We start from the raw sequence: 20,445 nt of genomic DNA, 5'->3' as shown, positions 1-20,445 counted from the left end.
ATAATCACACGTATAATAAACATAATCACACATATAATAATAAACATAATCACACGTATAATAAACATAATCACTCATATAATAAACATAATCACACGTATAATAAACATAATCACTCATATAATAAACATAATCACACGTATAATAAACATAATCACACGTATAATAAACATAATCACACGTATAATAAACATAATCACTCATATAATAAACATAATCACACGTATAATAAACATAATCACTCATATAATAAACATAATCACACGTATAATAAACATAATCACACGTATAATAAACATAATCACACGTATAATAGACATAATCACACATATCATAAACATTAAAATAAAATAAAATTATACTCCATTATCATTATAAAAATTACCTCCTTTACATAACAACTGCTATAGTTTTTTGTCAAAGTACACCATCCTAAAAATAAAAAGCCTATATTAAAAATAAAGCCTCACCCCAAAAATACCTAAACAAATCCTGAACCTTAAATGTATTATATTACTCAAAATCTGGAATCTTTGCTTCTTTTCTTGATCCAACGTAATCCACAAAACGAAGGAGTAATCCACAAAACGAAGGAGTAATCCACAAAACGAAGGAATAATCCACAAAACGAAGGAGTAATCCACAAAACGAAGGAGTAATCCACAAAACGAAGGAGTAATCCACAAAACGAAGGAGTAATCCACAAAACGAAGGAGTAATCCACAAGCAAAAAGCTCAAGGGGTCCTCTCTTCTGTTCTCGATCTGACATAATCCACAAAACAAAAGGATAATCCTCAAAGCCAAAGGGGCCCGGTGGCGGAGACTCCTTGGCGGCAGCAACTCCTCTGTGTTCCCTCCTCAGCGGCTCCTCTTCTTCTTCTTGGGTCCTGTCTTCATGCCATCCCCGCAGCATACTTGATTAGGCTTCTACTTTGCCCCTTTTATAGGGGTGTCCTGGCAGTTCTATTAGCTGATTTTTAAATCAATTTCAATTAATCTTATTTTTATTAAATTAGCCAATAGGAATAAGCAAATTCTAACGGCTGATTTTAAAAATGGAATTTACTTGTTTCCTTTTGGCTGATTTAACAAACAAATAAAAAAAGCTCCTATTTTTAGCATTTTTACTAATTGATTTACCTATGAAAACTATATATAAGTAGAACCAATACCCAAGGTAATTATCTAAGCATATTTTGGTATATTTGATGTTATTATTTGGCTGCAAATATGTTCATTTAAAAAACAGTTGGTAACTTTTTCGCAAACTGGGTTTGAAAAAGCTTCTCTGGGGTCCCCTTTGTTCCGAAATAGCAGACATACATGGCTTTGCCATTGGTTTTTGGCAATTAGAAGGTCTCTAAATGTAGCTGAACACCACATTTCTAAAATTCTCGGCAGTGAAGGGGATAATTAGTTAGCTTGTGGAAGTATTTGATAGCTTAATATTATTTTGCTCTCATGAAGGGGTTACTTAATACCTTACATACCCTCATCCCTCCCCATACTGGTCACCACCATCTTAGGTACTGGCATGTAGTTTAGGGCTTAATTTATTTATTATTATTATTTTTAAAATATTTTTATAGTGTAGATCTCTAAGGTGATGGGGGAAACAAGACATGGACTCTCTGCTCAATGTGCCTAGAGGGATATGACTGCACCTCACTAATGAGATCTAAAGGAGGCCGAAACAATCATCTGGGGTTGCCGTTTCCCTACTTCAAAGGAGAATTGGCTGTTTTTTCTGGGCTGTACTGACCAGAGTGGTGCCAACTGTGAGTAAATACCAACTGCATAAGGCAGAGTGGTACCAAGTGTGTAACAAAATGAAGGAGAGTGATCCCACAGTTATAGGAAGGAAAACAGATATTTATTTTCTCCTGACTGACCTTGTTATCTAAATTGAATTAAAGAAAGAGGTAACTGGTTAGGAGTGTGCTTAGAGTAAATACCAACTGCATGAGACAGAGAGGTGCCAAGTGTGAATAAATAACAACTGCATGAGGCAGAGTGGTGCCAAGTGTGAGTAAATAACAACTGCATGAGGGAGAGTGGTGCCAAGTGTGAGTAAATAACAACTGCATGAGGCAGAGTGGTAATAAGTGTGAGTAAATACCAACTGCATGAGACAGAGTGGTGCCAAGTGTGAGTAAATACCAACTGGATGAGGCAGTGTGGTACCAAGTGTGAGTAAATACCAACTGCATGAAGCAGAGTGGTGCCAAGTGTGAGTAAATACAAACTGCATAAGGCAGAGTGGTACCAAGTGTGAGTAAATACCAACTGCATGAGGCAGAGTGGTGCCAAGTGTGAGTAAATACCAACTGCATGAGGCAGAGTGGTGCCAAGTGTGAGTAAATACTAACTGCATGAGGCAGTGTGGTACCAAGTGTGAGTAAACACCAACTGCATGAGGCAGAGTGGTGCCAAGTGTGAGTAAATACCAACTGCACAAGGCAGAGTAGTGCCAAGTGTAAGTAAATACTGACTGCATGAGACAGAGAGGTGCCAAGTGTGAGTAAATACCAACTGCATGAGGCAGAGTGGTGCCAAGTGTGAGTAAATAACTGCATGAGGCAGAGTGGTGCCAAGTGTGAGTAAATACCAACTGCATGAGACAGAGTGGTGCCAAGAGTGAGTAAATAACAACTGCATGAGGCAGAGAGGTGCCAAGTGTGGGTAATTAACAACTGCATGAGGCAGAGTGGTGCCAAGTGTGAGTAAATACCAACTGCATGAGGCAGAGTGGTGCCAAGTGTGAGTAAATAACAACTGCATGAGACAGAGTGGTGCCAAGAGTGAGTAAATAACAACTGCATGAGGCAGAGAGGTGCCAAGTGTGGGTAAATAACAAATACATGAGGCAGAGAGGTGCCAAGTGTGAGTAAATAACAACTGCATGAGGCAGAGTGGTGCCAAGTGTGAGTAAATACCAACTGCATGAGACAGAGTGGTGCCAAGTGTGAGTAAATACCAACTGCATGAGGCAGAGTGGTGTCAAGTGTGAGTAAATGACAACTGCATGAGGGAGAGTGGTGCCAAGTGTGAGTAAATACCAATTGCATGAGGAAGAGTGGTACCAAGTGTGAGTACATACCAACTGCATGAGACAGAGTGGTGCCAAGTTTGAGTAAATACCAACTGCATGAGGTAGTGTGGTACCAAGTGTGAGTAAATACCAACTGCATGAGGCAGAGTGGTGCCAAGTGTGAGTAAATACCAACTGCATAAGGCAGAGTGGTAGCAAGTGTGAGTAAATACCAACTGCATGAGACAGAGTGGTGCCAAGTTTGAGTAAATACCAACTGCATGAGGTAGTGTGGTACCAAGTGTGAGTAAATACCAAATGCATGAGGCAGAGTGCTGCCAAGTGTGAGTAAATACCAACTGCATGAGGCAGAGTGGTACCAAGTGTGAGAAAACACCAACTACATGAGGCAGAGTGGTGCCAAGTGTGAGTAAATACCTACTGCATGAGGCAGTGTGGGAACAAGTGTGAGTAAATAACAACTGCATGAGGCAGAATGGTGCCAAGTGTGAGTAAATACCAACTGCATGAGTCAGTGTGGTACCAAGTGTGAGTAAATACCAACTGTATGAGACAGAGTGGTGCCATGTGTGAGTAAATACCAACTGCATGAGGCGGAGTAGTGCCAAGTGTGAGTAAATACCAACTGTATAAAGCAGAGTGGTGCCAAATGTGAGTAAATAACAACTGCATGAGGCAGAGTGGTGCCAAGTGTGAGTAAATACCAACTGCATGAGACAGAGTGGTGCCAAGAGTGAGTAAATAACTGCATGAGGCAGAGAGGTGCCAAGTGTGAATAAATAACAACTGCATGAGGGAGAGTGGTGCCAAGTATGAGTAAATACCAACTGCATGATTCAGTGTGGTACCAAGTGTGAGTAAATACCAACTGTATGAGGCAGAGTGGTGCCAAGTGTGAGTAAATAACAACTGCATGAGGCAGAGTGTTGTCAATTGTGAGTAAATACCAACTGCATGAGACAGAGTGGTGCCAAGAGTGAGTAAATAACAACTGCATGAGGCAGAGAGGTGCCAAGTGTGAGTAAATACCAACTGCATGAGACAGAGTGGTGCCAAGAGTGAGTAAATACCAACTGCATGAGGCAGAGAGGTGCCAAGTGTGAGTACATAGCAACTGCATGAGACAGAGTGGTGCCAAGTGTGAGTAAAAAACAACTGCATGAGGGAGAGTTGTGCCAAGTGTGAGTAAATACCAACTGCATGAGAGAGTGGTACCAAGTGTGAGTAAATACCAACTGCATGAGACAGGGTGGTGCCAAGTGTGAGTAAATACCAACTGCATGAGACAGAGTGGTACCAAGTGTGAGTAAATGCCAACTGCATGAGACAGAGTGGTACCAAGTGTGAGTAAATACCAACTGCATGAGGCAGTGTGGTATCAAGTGTGAGTAAATACCAACTTCATGAGGCAGAGAGGTACCAAGTGCGAGGAAATGCCAACTGCATGAGGCAGAGTGGTACCAAGTGTGAGTAAACACCAACTACATGAGGTAAAGTGGTGTCAAGTGTGAGTAAATACCTACTGTATGAGGCAGTGTGGTACCAAGTGTGAGTAAATACCAACTGCATGAGGCAGAGTGGTGCCAAGTGTGAGTAAATACCAACTGCATGAGGCAGTGTGGTACCAATTGTGAGTATATACCAACTGCATGAGGCAGGCGGGTGCCAAGTGTGAGAAATTACCAACTGCATGAGACAGAGTGGTGCCAAGAGTGAGTAAATAACAACTGCATGAGGCAAAGAGGTGCCAAGTGTGAGTAAATACCAATTGCATGATGCAGAGTGGTGCCAAGTGTGAGTAAATACCAAATGCATGAGACAGAGTGGTGCCAAGTGTGAGGAAATACCAACTGCATGAGGCAGTGTGGTACCAAGTGTGAGTAAATACCAACTGCATGAGGCAGAGTAATGCCAAGTGTGAGTAAATACCAACTGCATGAGGCAGAGTGGTGCCAAGTGTAAGTAAATACCAACTGCATGAGACAGAGTGGTGTGAAGTGTTAGTAAATACCAACTGCATGAGTCAGTGTGGTACCAAGTGTGAGTAAATACCAACTGCATGAGGCAGAGAGGTACCAAGTGTAAGTAAATGCCAACTGCATGAGGCAGAGTAGTGCCACGTGTGAGTAAATAACAAATGCATGAGGCAGAGAGGTCCCAAGTGTTGGTAAATACCAACTGCATGAGGCAGTGTGGTACCAAGTGTGAGTAAATACCAACTGCATGAGGCAGAGTGGTGCCAAGTGTGAGTAAATACCAACTGCATGATACAGAGTGGTCCCAAGTGTGGGTAAATACCAACTGCATGAGGCAGTGTGGTACCAATTGTGAGTAAATACCAACTGCATGAGGCAGACGGGTGCCAAGTGTGAGTAAATACCAACTGCATGAGACAGGGTGGTGCCAAGTGTGAGTAAATACCAACTGCATGAGACAGGGTGGTGCCAAGTGTGAGTAAATACCAACTGCATGAGACAGAGTGGTGGCAAGTGTGAGTAAATACCAACTGCATTAAACAGAGTGGTGCCAAGTGTGAGTAAATACCAACTGCATGAGACAGAGTGGTGCCAAGTGTGAGTAAATACCAACTGCATGAGGCAGAGTGGTGCCAACTGTGAGTAAATACCAACTGCATGAGGCAGAGTGGTGGCAAGTGTGAGTAAATACCAACTGCATGAGGCAGAGTGGTACCAAGTGTGATTAAATACCAACTGCATGAGACAGGGTGGTGCCAAGTGTGAGTAAATACCAACTGCATGAGACAGAGTGGTGGCAAGTGTGAGTAAATACCAACTGCATTAAACAGAGTGGTGCCAAGTGTGAGTAAATACCAACTGCATGAGACAGAGTGGTGCCAAGTGTGAGTAAATACCAACTGCATGAGGCAGAGTGGTGCCAAGTGTGAGTAAATACCAACTGCACAAGGCAGAGTAGTGCCAAGTGTAAGTAAATACTGACTGCATGAGACAGAGAGGTGCCAAGTGTGAGTAAATACCAACTGCATGAGGCAGAGTGGTGCCAAGTGTGAGTAAATAACTGCATGAGGCAGAGTGGTGCCAAGTGTGAGTAAATACCAACTGCATGAGACAGAGTGGTGCCAAGAGTGAGTAAATAACAACTGCATGAGGCAGAGAGGTGCCAAGTGTGGGTAATTAACAACTGCATGAGGCAGAGTGGTGCCAAGTGTGAGTAAATACCAACTGCATGAGGCAGAGTGGTGCCAAGTGTGAGTAAATAACAACTGCATGAGACAGAGTGGTGCCAAGAGTGAGTAAATAACAACTGCATGAGGCAGAGTGGTGCCAAGTGTGGGTAAATAACAAATACATGAGGCAGAGAGGTGCCAAGTGTGAGTAAATAACAACTGCATGAGGCAGAGTGGTGCCAAGTGTGAGTAAATACCAACTGCATGAGACAGAGTGGTGCCAAGTGTGAGTAAATACCAACTGCATGAGGCAGAGTGGTGTCAAGTGTGAGTAAATGACAACTGCATGAGGGAGAGTGGTGCCAAGTGTGAGTAAATACCAATTGCATGAGGAAGAGTGGTACCAAGTGTGAGTACATACCAACTGCATGAGACAGAGTGGTGCCAAGTTTGAGTAAATACCAACTGCATGAGGTAGTGTGGTACCAAGTGTGAGTAAATACCAACTGCATGAGGCAGAGTGGTGCCAAGTGTGAGTAAATACCAACTGCATAAGGCAGAGTGGTAGCAAGTGTGAGTAAATACCAACTGCATGAGACAGAGTGGTGCCAAGTTTGAGTAAATACCAACTGCATGAGGTAGTGTGGTACCAAGTGTGAGTAAATACCAAATGCATGAGGCAGAGTGCTGCCAAGTGTGAGTAAATACCAACTGCATGAGGCAGAGTGGTACCAAGTGTGAGAAAACACCAACTACATGAGGCAGAGTGGTGCCAAGTGTGAGTAAATACCTACTGCATGAGGCAGTGTGGGAACAAGTGTGAGTAAATAACAACTGCATGAGGCAGAATGGTGCCAAGTGTGAGTAAATACCAACTGCATGAGTCAGTGTGGTACCAAGTGTGAGTAAATACCAACTGTATGAGACAGAGTGGTGCCATGTGTGAGTAAATACCAACTGCATGAGGCGGAGTAGTGCCAAGTGTGAGTAAATACCAACTGTATAAAGCAGAGTGGTGCCAAATGTGAGTAAATAACAACTGCATGAGGCAGAGTGGTGCCAAGTGTGAGTAAATACCAACTGCATGAGACAGAGTGGTGCCAAGAGTGAGTAAATAACTGCATGAGGCAGAGAGGTGCCAAGTGTGAATAAATAACAACTGCATGAGGGAGAGTGGTGCCAAGTATGAGTAAATACCAACTGCATGATTCAGTGTGGTACCAAGTGTGAGTAAATACCAACTGTATGAGGCAGAGTGGTGCCAAGTGTGAGTAAATAACAACTGCATGAGGCAGAGTGTTGTCAATTGTGAGTAAATACCAACTGCATGAGACAGAGTGGTGCCAAGAGTGAGTAAATAACAACTGCATGAGGCAGAGAGGTGCCAAGTGTGAGTAAATACCAACTGCATGAGACAGAGTGGTGCCAAGAGTGAGTAAATACCAACTGCATGAGGCAGAGAGGTGCCAAGTGTGAGTACATAGCAACTGCATGAGACAGAGTGGTGCCAAGTGTGAGTAAAAAACAACTGCATGAGGGAGAGTTGTGCCAAGTGTGAGTAAATACCAACTGCATGAGAGAGTGGTACCAAGTGTGAGTAAATACCAACTGCATGAGACAGGGTGGTGCCAAGTGTGAGTAAATACCAACTGCATGAGACAGAGTGGTACCAAGTGTGAGTAAATGCCAACTGCATGAGACAGAGTGGTACCAAGTGTGAGTAAATACCAACTGCATGAGGCAGTGTGGTATCAAGTGTGAGTAAATACCAACTTCATGAGGCAGAGAGGTACCAAGTGCGAGGAAATGCCAACTGCATGAGGCAGAGTGGTACCAAGTGTGAGTAAACACCAACTACATGAGGTAAAGTGGTGTCAAGTGTGAGTAAATACCTACTGTATGAGGCAGTGTGGTACCAAGTGTGAGTAAATACCAACTGCATGAGGCAGAGTGGTGCCAAGTGTGAGTAAATACCAACTGCATGAGGCAGTGTGGTACCAATTGTGAGTATATACCAACTGCATGAGGCAGGCGGGTGCCAAGTGTGAGAAATTACCAACTGCATGAGACAGAGTGGTGCCAAGAGTGAGTAAATAACAACTGCATGAGGCAAAGAGGTGCCAAGTGTGAGTAAATACCAATTGCATGATGCAGAGTGGTGCCAAGTGTGAGTAAATACCAAATGCATGAGACAGAGTGGTGCCAAGTGTGAGGAAATACCAACTGCATGAGGCAGTGTGGTACCAAGTGTGAGTAAATACCAACTGCATGAGGCAGAGTAATGCCAAGTGTGAGTAAATACCAACTGCATGAGGCAGAGTGGTGCCAAGTGTAAGTAAATACCAACTGCATGAGACAGAGTGGTGTGAAGTGTTAGTAAATACCAACTGCATGAGTCAGTGTGGTACCAAGTGTGAGTAAATACCAACTGCATGAGGCAGAGAGGTACCAAGTGTAAGTAAATGCCAACTGCATGAGGCAGAGTAGTGCCACGTGTGAGTAAATAACAAATGCATGAGGCAGAGAGGTCCCAAGTGTTGGTAAATACCAACTGCATGAGGCAGTGTGGTACCAAGTGTGAGTAAATACCAACTGCATGAGGCAGAGTGGTGCCAAGTGTGAGTAAATACCAACTGCATGATACAGAGTGGTCCCAAGTGTGGGTAAATACCAACTGCATGAGGCAGTGTGGTACCAATTGTGAGTAAATACCAACTGCATGAGGCAGACGGGTGCCAAGTGTGAGTAAATACCAACTGCATGAGACAGGGTGGTGCCAAGTGTGAGTAAATACCAACTGCATGAGACAGGGTGGTGCCAAGTGTGAGTAAATACCAACTGCATGAGACAGAGTGGTGGCAAGTGTGAGTAAATACCAACTGCATTAAACAGAGTGGTGCCAAGTGTGAGTAAATACCAACTGCATGAGACAGAGTGGTGCCAAGTGTGAGTAAATACCAACTGCATGAGGCAGAGTGGTGCCAACTGTGAGTAAATACCAACTGCATGAGGCAGAGTGGTGGCAAGTGTGAGTAAATACCAACTGCATGAGGCAGAGTGGTACCAAGTGTGATTAAATACCAACTGCATGAGGTAGTGTGGTACAAAGAGTGAGTAAATACCAACTGCATGAGGCAGTGTGGTACCAAGTGTGAGTAAATACCAACTGCATGAGGCAGAGTGGTGCCAAGTGTGAGTAAATACCAACTGCATGATACAGAGTGGTCCCAATTGTGGGTAAATACCAACTGCATGAGGCAGTGTGGTACCAATTGTGAGTAAATACCAACTGCATGAGGCAGGCGGGTGCCAAGTGTGAGTAAATACCAACTGCATGAGACAGGGTGGTGCCAAGTGTGAGTAAATACCAACTGCATGAGACAGGGTGGTGCCAAGTGTGAGTAAATACCAACTGCATGAGACAGAGTGGTGGCAAGTGTGAGTAAATACCAACTGCATTAAACAGAGTGGTGCCAAGTGTGAGTAAATACCAACTGCATGAGACAGAGTGGTGCCAAGTGTGAGTAAATACCAACTGCATGAGGCAGAGTGGTGCCAAGTGTGAGTAAATACCAACTGCATGAGGCAGAGTGGTGGCAAGTGTGAGTAAATACCAACTGCATGAGGCAGAGTGGTACCAAGTGTGATTAAATACCAACTGCATGAGGTAGTGTGGTACAAAGAGTGAGTAAATACCAACTGCATGAGGCAGTGTGGTACCAAGTGTGAGTAAATACCAACTGCATGAGGCAGAGTGGTGCCAAGTGTGAGTAAATACCAACTGCATGATACAGAGTGGTCCCAAGTGTGGGTAAATACCAACTGCATGAGGCAGTGTGGTACCAATTGTGAGTAAATACCAACTGCATGAGGCAGGCGGGTGCCAAGTGTGAGTAAATACCAACTGCATGAGACAGGGTGGTGCCAAGTGTGAGTAAATACCAACTGCATGAGACAGGGTGGTGCCAAGTGTGAGTAAATACCAACTGCATGAGACAGAGTGGTGGCAAGTGTGAGTAAATACCAACTGCATTAAACAGAGTGGTGCCAAGTGTGAGTAAATACCAACTGCATGAGACAGAGTGGTGCCAAGTGTGAGTAAATACCAACTGTATGAGGCAGAGTGGTGCCAACTGTGAGTAAATACCAACTGCATGAGGCAGAGTGGTGGCAAGTGTGAGTAAATACCAACTGCATGAGGCAGAGTGGTACCAAGTGTGATTAAATACCAACTGCAGGAGGTAGTGTGGTACAAAGTGTGAGTAAATACCAACTGCATGAGGCAGTGTGGTGCCAAGTGTGAGTAAATACCAACTGCATGAGACAGGGTGGTGCCAAGTGTGAGTAAATACCAACTGCATGAGACAGAGTGGTGGCAAGTGTGAGTAAATACCAACTGCATTAAACAGAGTGGTGCCAAGTGTGAGTAAATACCAACTGCATGAGACAGAGTGGTGCCAAGTGTGAGTAAATACCAACTGTATGAGGCAGAGTGGTGCCAACTGTGAGTAAATACCAACTGCATGAGGCAGAGTGGTGGCAAGTGTGAGTAAATACCAACTGCATGAGGCAGAGTGGTACCAAGTGTGATTAAATACCAACTGCAGGAGGTAGTGTGGTACAAAGTGTGAGTAAATACCAACTGCATGAGGCAGTGTGGTACCAAGTGTGAGTAAATACCAACTGCATGAGGCAGTGTGGTGCCAAGTGTGAGTAAATACCAACTGCATGAGACAGAGTGGTGGCAAGTGTGAGTAAATACCAACTGCATTAAACAGAGTGGTGCCAAGTGTGAGTAAATACCAACTGCATGAGACAGAGTGGTGCCAAGTGTGAGTAAATACCAACTGTATGAGGCAGAGTGGTGCCAACTGTGAGTAAATACCAACTGCATGAGGCAGAGTGGTGGCAAGTGTGAGTAAATACCAACTGCATGAGGCAGAGTGGTACCAAGTGTGATTAAATACCAACTGCAGGAGGTAGTGTGGTACAAAGTGTGAGTAAATACCAACTGCATGAGGCAGTGTGGTACCAAGTGTGAGTAAATACCAACTGCATGAGGCAGTGTGGTACCAAGTGTGAGTAAATACCAACTGCATGAGGCAGAGAGGTACTAAGTGTTAGTAAATAAAAACTACATGAGGCAGAGAGGTACTAAGTGTTAGTAAATAAAAACTACATGAGGCAGAGAGGTGCTTTGCATTTTGTGAAACCTTCATATCCCTCCAGATTGCCAGAATATTTGTATATAAACTACAGACGATATCCCTTGTTAGCAACATACTTGTCTGCCACAAAATAATAACATTTAAGAGAATGTCAAAGGCTTACACCACAGTCATACTCAACTGCTGTGTTATGGGATGTCGTCCTACAATGCCGATAAGCAAACTAACTAACATACACATTAAACTGGGGAAAGAAGATTTCATTCTACTTTAATTTACAACAAATGCAATGTAAGTAATAAATACTGAGCAGATGTACCATGTAATGTACTCAGTGAGAGTGGGATTTACCCCTAAAGCCCCCCTCAGTACAGCATCACCTTGTGCTAAATAACTTCTTAAGAATATAAAGACACCTGCAGACCTTTCATTTCCCTTGGCCGTGGGTTAATGGTTTCAATACCAGCAGCTGAATTTCAGTTCACAGTTTCAGGAGCACTTGTGTTTTAAGAACATTAACAGGCTTGTACATCGACTTAAAGGGACAGCAACCTGTACAATATCTATCATGTATAACAAAATCCTGTTTTCTGTAAAAAATCTTACAAATCCTGTTTGCATGGAGAAAAGATGAGTTTTATATGAGCATAACGTGCTTGTCTGTTCATCTAAAGGACAGTTCACTTGATAGTAAAGACAGCGTCCATAGCTTTATTAGACACAAGAACATTTGAATAAAACAGACAAATTAATAACAAACGGCTAGATTACGAGTTGTGCGTTATGAGTCAAATAGCAGCGTTGTGGCCCATAACGGCATCATTTTCCCTAACGCAGCAGTATAGGTGCACTGCAAGCCTTTTAGCTTGTAACGCAATGTCAGTACCGCACTCCTAAAAATGATGTTTTTTCATGGGATTCCCATAGCACCAGTATTACGAGATTTGCGTTCTGGCGTCATTTAAAGTCAGTATTTATGCTACAAATCTGTAACATAAAACTTAGAACTAAAGTGTTAAAAAGTACACTAACACCCATACACTACCTATTAACCCCTAAACCGCCGCACTCCCGCATTGCAAACACTATTCAAATATTATTAACCCCTAATCTGCCGTCCGTCCACATTGCCTCCACTATACTAAAGTTATTAAGCCCTACTCCGCCTCCACTATTATAAACCTATTAACCCCTAAACCGCAAGCCCCCCACAACGAAATATACTAAACTAAACTATTAACCCCTAAACCGAAAGCACCCCACATCGCAATAAACTAATTTAAACTAAAAACCCCTAAACCTAATGCCCCCGCCTAACTTTATATCAAAATAACAATTTTCCTATCTTAAATTAAATTTACCTGTCAAATTAAAAGAACTAAGTTTAAACTAAAATTAATCTAACTACCAATTAAATTAAACTAAACTACACATTAAAAAAATCTGAACAATACTCTAGCAATTACAAAGTATCTAAATACAAAAATGAAAAAATACTAAATTACAAAATATTACACACACTAAATTAAGGAAATTAACAAACAAAATTATCCAAAATAAAAAAGATTTACACCTAATCTAATAGCCCTATCAAAATAAAAAAAAAAACCCTAGCCAACAATAAACTACCAATGGCCCTTAAAAGGGCCTTTTGTGGGGCATTGCCTCAAAGATATCAGCTCTTTTACCTGTAAAAAAAACACAAAGACTCCCCCAACAGTAAAACCCACCACTCAACCAACCCTCCAAAATAAAAAACTTAATTCCAAAAAAACTTAAGCTACCCATTGCCCTGAAAAGGGCATTTGTATGGGCATTGCCCTTAAAAGAGCATTTAGCTCTTTTACTGCCCAGACCCTTAAACAATAAGGAAATGCCTATGGTTTTATTGGTTGTGATGTCATTAATACCTATGAGTTGATCTCACACATCATTTAGGCATTTGGGATGGCAGAATATAGATTTACCAAAGGTTACTCTTCAGTTTAACAATAAACTAATGAGGATTTGGGGAATCATTAAAAGGATGACACGTTTTTGTCTTTAGCACAGAATGATGACAATATAAAGTGTAAAGCGACACCCTAATGCTCACCACACCTCTGTCAGGCAACATACACTGTATTTGAGTAAAAGCATCTGCATGTTTTTAGACATGATCACCCTTCCTTAGTGGCCACTTACTCATCCTGACTCCTGATACATAAAACCCATATATACAATACAAAATAACAGATCTATTGGTGATGTGTGCAGTGAGTTATTTTGCAATAATTATGGTCACAATATTTTTTGAAATCATTATAACATCCAAACATTTTATTGCAATCATAACCAATCTGCAGATGTCAATAAGTTATATCTTAGCAAGTAACATACGCCTAGATTACGAGTTTTGTCTGTAAAGACCCGCGGTGTTAACAAGCCTTTTTTTCCAGCGCACCCTTAAGACAACGCTGGTATTATGAGTTGTCTGAATGGCTGCGTTAGCCTCAGAAAAGGGAGCGTTGAGCCAAATTTAGCTCCACTTCAACTCTCAATACCAGCGTTGCCTACGGTAGCGGTAATCTGGAAAAATGTGCTCGTGCACGATTTCCCCAAAGGATACTATGGGGCTGAGCTGGCTGTAAAAAAACCTAACACCTGCAAAAAAGCAGCGTTCAGCTCCTAACACAGCCCCATTGTTTCCTATGGGAAAATACTTTCTAAGTCTACACCTAACACCATAACATGAACCCCGAGTCTAAACACCCCTAACCTTACACTTATTAACCCCTAATCTGCCGCCCCCGCTATCGCTGACACCTGCATTTTATTTTTAACCCCTAATCTGCAGCTCCGGACACCACCGCAACCTACATTATCCCTATGAACCCTTAATCTGCTGTCCCTAACATCGCCGACACCTACATTATATTTATTACCCCCTAATCTGCCCCCCCCCAACCTCGCCGCCACCTACCTACACTTATTAACACCTAATATGCCGACCGGACATTGCGTCACTATAATAATTATATGTATTTACCCCTAAACTGCCGCACTCCCGCCTCTCAAACACTATAATAAATTGTATTAACCCCTAATCTGCCCTCCCTAACATTGCCACAACCTACCTACAATCATTAACCCCTAATCTGCCGCCCCCAACGTCGCTGCTACTATAATAAAGTTATTAACCCCTAAACCTAAGTCTAACCCTAACCCTAACACCCCCTAAGTTAAATATAATTTAAATAAAACAAACTAAAATTACTATAATTAAATAAATTATTCCTATTTAAAAATAAATACTTACCTATAAAATAAACCATAAGATAGCTACAATATAACTAATAGTTACATTGTAGCTATTTTAGGATTTATATTTATTTTACAGGCAACTTTGTATTTATTTTAACTAGGTACAATAGCTATTACATAGTTAATAACTATTTAATAGCTACCTAGTTAAAATAATTACAAAATTACCTGTAAATTAAATCCTAACCTAAGTTAGAAATACACCTAACACTACACTATCAATAAATTAATTAAATAAATTAACTACAATTATCTAAACTAAAATAAAATTAAATAAGCAAAACAAAAAACCCTATCCTAAATTATAAAGTAATCAGCTCTTTTACCAGCCCTTAAAAGGGCTTTTTGCGGGGCATTGCCCCAAAGTAATCAGCTTTTTTACCTGTAAATAAAAATACAATACCCCCCCAACATTACAACCCACTACCCAAATACCCCTACTCTAAAACCCACCCAAACCCCCCTTAAAAAAACCTAACACTACCACCTGAAGATCTCCCTACCTTGAGTCGTCTTCACCCAGCCGAGCAGAATTCTTCATCCAAGTGGGACAGAAGAGGTCCTCCATCCGGTTGAAGTCTTCATCCAAGCCGTGCAGAAGAGGTCTTCCATCCAATTGAAGTCTTCACCCAAGCGGCATCTTCTATCTTCATCCATCTGGAGCGGAGCGGCAGCATCCTGAAGACCTCCGACGCGGAACATCCATCCTGACCGACGACTTCCCGATGAATGACGGTTCCTTTAAATGACGTCATCCAAGATGGCGTCCCTCGAATTCTGATTGGCTGATAGGATTCTATCAACCAATTGGAATTAAGGTAGGAAAAATCTGATTGGCTGATCCAATCAGCCAATCGGATTGACCTCGCATTCTATTGGCTGATCGTCGGCCAGGATGGATGTTCCGCGTCGGAGGTCTTCAGGATGCTGCCGCTCCACTCCGGATGGATGAAGATAAAGATGCCACTTGGATGAAGACTTCAATCGGATGGAAGGCCTCTTCTGCCCCGCTTGGGTGAAGACTTCTACCGGATGGAAGACCTCTTCTGCCCCGCTTGGATGAAGACTTCTACCGGATGGAAGACCTCTTCTGCCCCACTTGGATGAAGACTTCAATCGGATGGAAGACCTCTTCTGCCCCGCTTGGATGAAGACTTCAATTGATGGAGGACCTCTTCTGCCCCGCTTGGATGAAGAATTCGGCTTGGCTGAGTGAAGACGACTCAAGGTAGGGAGATCTTCAGGGGGGTAGTGTTAGGTTTTTTTTAAAGGGGGGTTTGGGTGGGTTTTAGAGTAGGGGTATGTGGGTGGTGGTTTGTAATGTTGGGAGGGTATTGTATTTTTATTTACAGGTAAAAGAGCTGATTACTTTGGGGCAATGCCCCGCAAAAATCCCTTTTAAGGGCCGGTAAAAGAGCTGATTACTTTGTAATTTAGGATAGGGTAGGGCATTTTATTATTTTAGGGGGCTTTTTTATTTTATTAGGGGGCTTAGATTAGGTGTAATTATCTTAAACTTCTTGTAATTTTTTTTATTTTCAGTAATTTAGTGGGGGTTTTTTGTATTATAGTTTAGTTTATTTAATTGTATTTTAGTTTAGATAATTGTAGCTAATTTATTTATTTAATTAATTTATTGATAGTGTAGTGTTAGGTGTATTTGTAACTTAGTTTAGGATTTATTTTACAGGTAATATTGTAATTATTTTAACTAGGTAGCTATTAAATAGTTATTAACTATTTAATAGCTATTGTTACTACAAACTGGAAACTCTGTGACTGGGTGTCACAGATAACCTATAGGAGGCGCTTACTTAACAGGTGGTGTGGGTGGCCCTAGTGTGAATGTGTAATAATCATCACATATGTAAATAAAAACATAACTAAAGTACAAAATTACTATAGAATATAAATTGTTAAAATCATATATAAACTTAATTGGAAAATTAATATGATATGTAAATCAAAAAATATATAATAATAAAATAAAAATGCAAATGTATATATAAAAATACACACGTTGTACTGGAAGATGTCCAATATAAACGGTGCAAATAAAAAGTCCCAAATAAAGTCCGTCTGAGAAAGGGAAAAGTGGAGAAGGCAGCTCTCAGTCTTCACTTCACAAGTGATGTAATTTTCTTATATGGACAACTGTAAAAAACAGAAACAGAGGCGCCACATGTGTAGATCAATAGATACCAGGATGTATATCTGGACAAGACACAGGATACTCACAAACGTGAAGGCACTCTCTTGTGCCTGTTAGAGGCAGGCTGGTATTCTAAACAGCAAACCAGCTGGCTGTGTATACGAATCCCCGTCGTGATGTCCTGGAGAGATGGATGTCCTGCAAGGCAGTCCTTGCCTGGATAGTGTCCTAGAGGTTGGAACAAGGGAGAAAGGCTGGACAGCCTTTGGGTTACTTGGAAGAGATTGATGCACACACCAGACTTAGTGAATCATAAAACTAGCATTTATTATACAGAATAAAATCGCCAGTAATGTAGCACATTACAGCTGGTGTGTTAAAATCAAATCTCTTATGGTATATAGAGAAGTAAAGCGACGCGTTTCTCGGGAGTGACCCCGTTTCCTCAGGCTTGTATGCTATAACCAAATTCTTGTCACCCGTCAGGCTTTTGAGGAAGCCAGAGCCCTCAAAAGCCTGACGGGTGACAAGAATTTGGTCATCCGTCAGGCGGATAAAGGTGGGGGCATAGTCCTACAAAATTATATAGACTATACCAAAGAAGCACATCGTATCTTGGATAATAGAGAATACTACATTAAGCTATCTCATGATCCTACCATCGATTTCACTAGGAAACTTAATCTTCTATTAGAGCAAGGGCTCAGAGATGACATTCTTACAAAAAAAGAAAAGAGATACCTCACACCCGACCACCCCAGTACCCCATATTACTATCACCTCCCCAAACTGCACAAAGATGATAAGGTCCCCCCTGGTAGGCCCATAATAGCGGGCATCAATAGTATTACTGACAAACTGTCCGAGTATATAGACATCTATCTTCAAAAGCATGTAATCAACCTACAATCTTATATCAAAGATACCAGGGACCTACTCAATAGATTATCCAGTATCAAAGTTAATAGTGGTAATTATTTTTGGCTTTCATGTGATGTTGGATCTCTATATTCAAATATATCCCATGATTTAGGGATACGAGCAACACAGTTATATTTGAATAGAGACCCCTACATGCCTGGGATACAAAAAGAATATTTGATTTCTCTTATAAATTTTATTTTAAAACACAATTATTTTCAGTTTTTAGACACTTTTTATTTACAGATTAAGGGAACGGCCATGGGCACCAGATTTGCCCCAAGTTTTGCAAATCTTTTTATGGGTCAATTTGAAGACCTATACATTTACAACTCACAATGGAGGGGCAATCTGGTGTTCTATGGCCGTTACATAGATGATTTGATTTTTATTTTTGATGGTTCAGAAACAGAAGCATTAGAATTTGTTTCATATCTGAATCATAATAATATGGGTATAAGTTTTTCTCACAATTTACAAAAGGATCAAATAGAATTTTTAGATATTATACTTGCCTGGGACCCTTGGGGCAATATATCCACCTCTACCTACTTCAAAAAGGTAGACTGCAACAATTTCTTACACTTTTCAAGCAACCATTTAACAAAATGGAAGACTAATATTCCATACAGTCAGTTCTGTCGATTACGTAGGAATTGTAGCACGGTAGAACAGTATGACCTACAAGCGCCCATTTTAACATCAAGATTCATAGAGAAAGGATATCCTATTGAACTTATTGACAAGGGTTCCCAGAGAGCCAGGGATCTAAATAGAGAACAACTATTAACTTCAATTCCCACAGAGCAACATGACAATCAAGAAAAGTGTAATTTTAATAAACAACCACTATTTATTACACAATATAACTCTAATCACAAAAACATTAACAAAGTTTTAAAAAAACATTGGCCAATTTTATTAAAAGATCCGATTTTGAACAAAACACTTCCGTTACAACCTAAAGTAGTTTTTAGAAGAGCACCGTCCTACAAACAAAAACTAGCCCCAAGTAAGGTGGTGATGACAAAAAGAAAGGTAACAAATACATCAAAATTTGGAGAGAAGACAGGAAACCATATTTTTAGTAAAAAGGGAACATATAAATGTGGAAAGAGACTGTGCCACATGTGTAAATATATTTCCCATGGAACAACTAGTATAGAGTCACACAGCAATAAGAAAAAATTTACCATCAAAAGCAAAATGACCTGTGACTCCAGCTACGTCATATATGCGCTATCCTGCAAGTGTGGCATACAATACATAGGCAGGACCTGTAGGAAGGTTCGCATCAGATGGAGTGAACATCTGAGGAACATAAAAGCAAAATCACCCAAACATAGTGTGTCTAGACACACCTGTCAACATTATTTATCTGGAAAATGTCCATTTATAATAACCCCCTTAGAAAATATTCCGAAAAGCAATACATATAATAGGTTCACCAAACTCAGACAGAGGGAAACCTATTGGATTTTCAAATTCAATAGCTTGTTTCCCACAGGCTTAAACGAAGTTATAGATTCAGCTGTATTTACATAACACAAGTCACTATTTTATAGATCTTGAGATGAATTGCAATATGAATATCAATAATATAGGTACAAATGAGGCTATAGATTTAGATGTACTCACACAGCATATGTCAATGTTATTGTTTGGTAATTCTGGAGACAAATTACAATATGAATATCAATATTATAGATTTCATCTGCTTTGGGTATACCATTTACAGTATTTTTATTTTTTATGCGGTTGAAGAGCAACATACAGAAATGTATGTATATATATATATATATGTATATATGTATATGTATGTGTGTATATATATATATATATATATATATGTGTTTATAGTGATTTTGTACACTGGACTTTCACCCCCCACTTGTTGCTTATGATAGTGAGTACCTCAAATGCGCATATATATCAGTACCAATAACATATATTAGAACGATCATTGTAACCATATGATATTTAGTAATTATAAGCAGGAAGATTATGAGGCTCCATTTATATTCCCTTCTCATTCATGGTCCTCCATTAGCCCCATCTTTATGGAGTAACCAATCAATATTATATTGTATGCCACTTCTAACAAATATCAACACCGTTATCACTGTTCTCATTGTTTACCATATACATTTTTCATTATTTTATTTCATATCATTAACACGTATGCACTTAGCCTTATAGACATCAACTAGCAGCACTAAACAATCACATAATATTTCTAATAAATGAATCCCGCTGACATTCACCATACATATCGTTAACACGATATGCACTCACACATATTATATTTAACTTATTTTAAAAAAATATTGCCACCACGTCCAGAGATCACCATCTCGGTTATTTATAGGGTATTTAAAAATACACACAGATATAGTCACGTTAATTTATGTAATATGCTTGGTACACCAGTGCACATTAACAAACATAGAGATATAGTCACTTCACCACATAAGCGAAGAGGGACATTTAGGAATGAGTCCCTGGTCTCTAAAATATAGTTTTATAACACCGATGTTCCGTACACATTAATTTTTATTGCACATCGTTTTTTTATATACATATTTGTTATCACGCATATAGCCATAATTATTGGATATTTAAACTTATTTGGGCATAATATAGAGTCCACTATTGATCGTATATTGAACATGGTTGGTTAACTTGACGTTAGTGTGTTTACGC

Source organism: Bombina bombina, chromosome 3 (genome assembly GCF_027579735.1).
Source record: "Bombina bombina isolate aBomBom1 chromosome 3, aBomBom1.pri, whole genome shotgun sequence".
Taxonomy (NCBI): Eukaryota; Metazoa; Chordata; class Amphibia; order Anura; family Bombinatoridae; genus Bombina; species Bombina bombina.
This window is presented reverse-complemented; position numbering follows the sequence as displayed.